This window comes from Bos javanicus, chromosome 13 (assembly GCF_032452875.1).
Source record: "Bos javanicus breed banteng chromosome 13, ARS-OSU_banteng_1.0, whole genome shotgun sequence".
NCBI classification, from domain to species: domain Eukaryota; kingdom Metazoa; phylum Chordata; class Mammalia; order Artiodactyla; family Bovidae; genus Bos; species Bos javanicus.
In genome coordinates, this window is record NC_083880.1 from 76331567 (window position 1) to 76337513 (window position 5947).

Genomic DNA, 5947 nt, shown 5'->3' on the forward strand with positions numbered 1-5947 from the left:
AGGGCTCACAGAGGGTTGGTCACTGGTTTGAAACTCAAGATGCTCATGGCCAAGCCTCTCTTGGCACCTGAATTGCCACAAACAGACCAGCTGTCACGGCTCTGTTTGTAGCTTCATTCACTGGGATTCTACATCCAGGCCCAAGCATCTGATGACTTTATTACATCTTCTAGCTGAGTTATGCCAGAGCATTTGCATGCCAAAATGTTTTATTTTACTGTGAATTTCTTTCCTTTTCCCTTTATATTATAGTAGAGATCTTACACTGATGAAAATATATGCATGTAGGTAGGTTATATTATCTCTGAATCTCATTCCAAGTTGAGAAAAAGGAGAAATTATAAAACATTTGTTTTAAAAATCAGGCCGTGGCTCTGATCCAGTTGGGAACCACACGTCTGAACAGAATCAACAATGTCTTCTCTTTCCCCAGGGAAACTGCAGCCTCAATTAGAGATGGTTTTGAGCTATTCGTTAGCTTGAGTCAAATTTTATAATGAAGGGGTTCTCTCTCATCTACCCATCCTTTGCAAGGATCGACACCCACTCTTAAATGAATCCTCTGGAGACCAGTGTAATTTTCACCCCACATCCCTGGATCATGTAAACACTCCTGACATGGTACCTACTGATCAGAGCAGGGCTATCTGGCTCTTGGCGAGAGGTGCAGACCTGAGCTTGTGCCAGATTTACAGCACCGCCTGGTTAACAAATTCTTTCTTTCATAGGAGACGGAACAACAATCAAGAAACAAATAAACACACTTTTAAAAAAGGCAAAAAAGCTTAGTTTTGCAAATCAGGGCGGAGGAGAGAGAGTAAAGAAAAGGACTCATTCTTATTCTGCAGCTTCCTCAGGGCCCTGGCCCATCGTTGGTTCTATTAAAGCGCTGGGCCCAGGACAGCCAGCGTGCTGGCCGGGTAACACCGGGTAATGAAGGTTTGTCCCGACCCGAGTAAACACCACCCGTTCCCAGGACACCGAGAAGCAGCAAATGAACCAGAGGTTAACTGGGTCATTGGCTGCAGCACAATGTGGGTCATTCTAGATGTAATTTAGTTCCCTTCAGCTGGAGGCTCCAATACAGCCACCAGTTCTCACAGCGGGAGTGGTGTCTTAGCAGCAGCCAAGGGCTCTTGGATACCAGGCCCCGTGCCTGCACTGTGATCCGGGTGCCTCTGACATCACTGGGCGTCTTTGTGATGCAAAGTGACATGTTGTCTAAACACACAAGGGGACCAGTGAGCCTGGTGGTGCTGTTACGGGTGTGCCCATCCAATGGAAGTACAGAGACTGACTGCCAGGTGGCTGGGATTTATTTTAATCAGGTGGATACAGAAATGACTGTCACAAAGGAAGACTCAGATCCACAGAAAGAGGAGGCATGGCCTGCCTGCAGGACCACGTGGGGAAGCACCAGGGGCGGTCAGGAGGCAGAGGGAGGGGCAGACGTGGCCGAGTCTTTATTGTGGCTTCTGCGGAAGAAACAGGCGAGGCAGGGGAGGCAGGCTTAGGACTGGCTAAGTGTTAACAGTTTCAGTGGGCCCTGGGGCAGACGGGCTCTTCCTAGCTGTCTGGTAGGTGGCCTTGGCGTGATTAGGGCAGGTAGGTAGTGCCTGGAGTGAGAAGGCCTGATGAAGCGGGTGGTTGGCTTGATTGGTTTACATGAGAAAACCACACACATAGGTGAGCTTTTTTTTTTTACTGTCTCTTGAATTGGCTACTTCTGAGAGAGACAGGCCCCCCTGGCACAACAAGGTTCCAAGATGTTAAGGCGTCAGAATGCAGAAAAGAAAGACACGGTTAGTACCCAGAGACCAACATGACACTCAGGCACATGAATAGCTGAGTTAAACAGGCCTTTCCTTCTTGTAAGTAGCAGTTATATTGTTTTCCCCAAAGTGTGTCTTATTACACAATGGTGCTCTTTAATTGCGAGAACACTTGAGAAATTGCAGGGATAAAGTTAAACAAATCCAAGTGTCATAATTATGCATTATGTGTATGTTCTGCCTTTGTGTCTTGTTTAAAGTATAAAAGCCAAACAGAACAGGAGGCTCGACAGCCTCGTTTCGCAAGGGCTGAACCGAGAGGGGATTGAAGGGGAGGGATCCCCCTCGTCAGTGTCATCGCCCCCAGCCCAGGGAAGCCCGTCACAGGTTGAGTGACGCCTGAGTCAGGTGTTCGCAGGGACAGCCACACTTCCGGCTCCACGTTCTGAGATGCCCCAACCAGTCGGCGGAGGCCTGGCGAGGAAAACCAGCCTGGGCTGAGGCAGGCCGCGTAGGCAGCCCTGGGCTCCCCCCAGGGTCATCAGAGATGCATTGTCCGCATCGTTCCTCACTCCCTCCCCGTCACACAGTGAGCCCTTCCTGCCCCACGTGGGAGGGCTCCCTGCCCTGAAAAGATGCTTGGAGCCACAGAGATGCTTCCGGAAGCGCAGGCCCTGGGGCCGAGTGGGGGGCCCGTCCACCCCTCCTCCTGGACTCACTGACCTTCCTTCAGCGGCACACACACACCAGGTTCATCCCCACCCAGGGCCCTTGTCCCAGCCGCTCATCCTGCTGGAATGCTCTCCCCCAGCTGTTTTCACGGCTGTCCCATTTCACCTTCCGGGTTTTGGCAGCATCACCTCCTCTAGAGCCCCTCCTGACTGCGCTGCCCACTGCTGCCCACTCCATCCAGGCATTTCCTAGCACGGTACCCTGTCTTCTCTTCTGGGTACCACCCACCACCATCTGAAAGAACCTTGAGGACACGTTTCCTGGGTGTCATCTCTCTCTCCATCGCCACTTGAGCTCCAAGAAGGCAGGGACTTGCCTGTTCTAAGCCCCACAGGCCCAGCTTCTCCAGCTGCCCCTGGCACGTGACTGCCTAACACGTGACTGGGGACAACTCAGCAGGGGAGCCTGACATCCGAGGTCCTGGGCTCACATCCCAGCCTGGCTGTTTACTGGCCATCTGACTGTGAGACAGGGATGCCTGCTGTCTGGGTCAGGGTTCCCTCCTCTGTGAGATGGGGCTGGTGCCAGAATACTCATCTCTCATGACTCGTGGGGAGGCTCAGAGACAGAGAGACATGCAAAGTGCTTTACGACTCAGGGAGCTATAAGAGTGAAGCCATGGGGTCACGATGGCTGTTCACACCTGATAGGAGATAGGACATGGGCTTGGGCAGAGCCCAGGGCAGCCACCACCTGGAGCAGTCGGCAGAGAAGGCAAGTAAGACACAGGAAGGCTGGATGATCCGCCGGATGTCAGGAGGCAGCAGGTGGAGGGGCTGGGGTCTGAAGCCAGGCACCTGGCCCCAGAGCCACACTCCCCTCTTTCTATTCTGTCTTCTCTACACGTTCTTCTTCCTCCCCAAACAGGGCTCTGGGTGGAGCAGACTGCACCCTCGTGCAAACCAGGCGGAGGAACACACTTCACCCTCGTGTTCATCCACAGATGCTCCGTGTCTCTGGCCTGCCATAAAATCTGTGAAAGTCATCTTTGTAAAACCACGCCAATTCCTCTGAGGGAAATCCTTTGACTTTGCAGTGAATAAGAGTATGTTGGAGAAAGATGTCACTGCCTATGAAACGGGACACGTGGTGTTCCAGACTGATGTTCTGCATGGGAGGGGAGCCCAGCTGGACTCCATTGGGAAAGGCTAACCCTTCCGCAGGGTGACATTTACTTCATTTTCCGCTCATGCTGGCAAGACCAGGCTTCCTGTAGTTCAACCCGTCAGAAGCTTCTGTTCCAAAGACTGTTGACTGTTCCCCAATATCCATTCCCCCTTCTTTAAGAGGAACAGAATCTGGCTTTGGGGGCTGGCGACAGAGCCGTTCAGAATCAAGCCTACATTTCCCAGCCTCCCTTGCAGCTGGCTGTGGTCATGTGACTAAGTCCTTCCCAGGGGGATGGGATGGTGAACAGCCTGGACCTCCACACTGCAGAACTGCCATGCCAATCCTGAGCTGCTTCCTCTCAGAAGATTCCGTGAGAGAGAAGGAAGCTGCAGCTGAACAATATTCTAATTCCTCACCATAGATGCTTGCATCCCAGACTCCAAGGGAGGGGTCACCCAGGCCTGTGTCCTTGTTAGGGTGTCCCCCCCACAATTGGACTTTAGTGTAAAATCATGTTTTGAGCTTTGTTGACGACACCCCACCGCTATCTGCCTTTGTTCTTTGGGCTCCAGCAGAGAATTTAGGCACCGGAAGATACAAACAAACTCTCTCTCTGTTTTATTTCTAAGCCACAAATGAAATCTCCATGCGTGACCACATTGTAATTGCTGAAGACATTTCTGTTATCGTCTCACACAAGATAAGGAAGAAAAAAATATAGCACATTGACTGAGATCAGACTCCTCCCTTTCCCTGTGTGTGGGTGCACACACACACACGCACACACACACACACCAGTCTTATGCTCTCCACCCTAATTCCTTCACCCCCATATTACAGTTGTTCTAAATTAATATTTTTTTCTCAAGTCCCACCCAACTCATTTCAGGGAGGAAGAAGAGAGAAAAGGGGTGGCTTTTTCTAGAGTACCCGGAAAGAGTGGGGAGGGGAGGGTGTGAGTGGACGAGGGATCTGGAGATTCCGGGTGCTTTGAAGGGGGTGTAGTGGACTGGGGGAACATGTTGAGGCCACCCAAAGGGCAGGAGCTTGAAGCTCTAGGGAGCGTCTTGCTCTCCCAGCCTGGCAGCACTGGTGCCCGTGAAGCCCTGAGTTCTAGAATTAGAATGTGGCCTTCACTCCAAGGCATCAACTGGACAAGGGGCCCCCAGAAAGCAGAGCAGCAGCAACTGTAGAAGTGGCCTGGCACTGTCACTGGAAGTCATTCTGTGAACAGAAACGGGGGCTATTAGGAGCAACCCCCCCAGACTCACCGGGACCCAACCCTCGCAGTTGGTGCTAGTTGGTCCTTGAGGTGAGTCCCGGGGGCATTTGTGTCTCTCCTGCTGCCGCCTCGTCGATTGTCTCTGGCTCTCAGCTTGTTTCGTCCCTGCGAGGAGGCCATGGCTTCAGTTTAGCAAAAAGTCACCTGAGACCCCTGCTCCTCAGAGCTCTGCCAACACAGTTGCCCCGTCATCACTGCCTTTTTAGTACCCAGAACAGAGCGTTCGGTGTGGGTACTGATGGAGCTGAGAGGCCAAGGATGGGATGCGGGTGGGTTCTGGATACTGGGAGGCGGGAAGGGGCCTCTGGAGCAGCTGCTCTAAGAGTCTGACCTCCCGGCAAGGAGCTCTGGGGCAGACTTGCTTGCTTCCTCTTAAAAGCCTCAGAAATCAAGGTGCCTACAATTCCCTCTGCAAGCAGGAAACTTCCATTCGCACACACACAGGGCATAATATTATTTAGGTTTGAAAATGAACCCAAGTGTGTTCTCCTGGCAGGAAATGGGCAGAGCAATTCCAGTTATAGTTCCCTGACAGTTCACATAATTCAGCCAAGGCAGATAGCAAGTCTCACCTGCAAAACTCAGCAGGTGTCAATGTCTTCTGGTTTCTGGGCAGTTTGGAGGCTTCCCAAAGGGCCAGGGAAGTCTCTGCCCCCAACAGAATCTTTTCCTGCACGATGTTCTCAGTGACAAGGGCCGGGGGCCTAACGGGTGGCTCAGGCTGAGGATATTGATAGACAGGTGTGCGGTGCTTGGTTTTCAGGCAGAGCTGGGTCTGCGTGTCAGACGCCACCCTCTGGACTCGGCTGAGTGTCAGCCCTGCAACTGTGGCTCTGCCTAACCCCCAGGCTCCACGTGGGCCAGGGGGCTGCAGGTGCCCTGTGCAGCTCCAACACAGCTCCAGACTCACACTGGCTCAGGGTCACATCCAGCGACAAAATCGGGTGCCCTGGTGATTCACGAGAGCCCCACGTCACTGCCCAGCCAGCTGAGGTGCCTTTACCTGGCCCATTGCTGGCCAGACCTGGCTCGTGGGCCTGGGTTCCTGCGT

The 5947-nt window shown here is 52.7% G+C and overlaps 1 long non-coding RNA gene across 2 annotated transcripts; it reads left to right on the plus strand.

Annotated features, from left to right (window-relative positions):
• Positions 1-764: 764 nt before the first annotated feature.
• On the plus strand, positions 765-4687 carry LOC133259851 (uncharacterized). Of its 2 annotated transcripts, none has more exons than XR_009740537.1 (2): positions 765-1328; positions 3372-4687. It is a non-coding gene; the product is annotated as an uncharacterized LOC133259851 (long non-coding RNA). The 2 variants fall into 2 exon arrangements; XR_009740538.1 differs by having other exon boundaries at positions 765-1304.
• The last annotated feature ends 1260 nt before the right edge of the window (positions 4688-5947 follow it).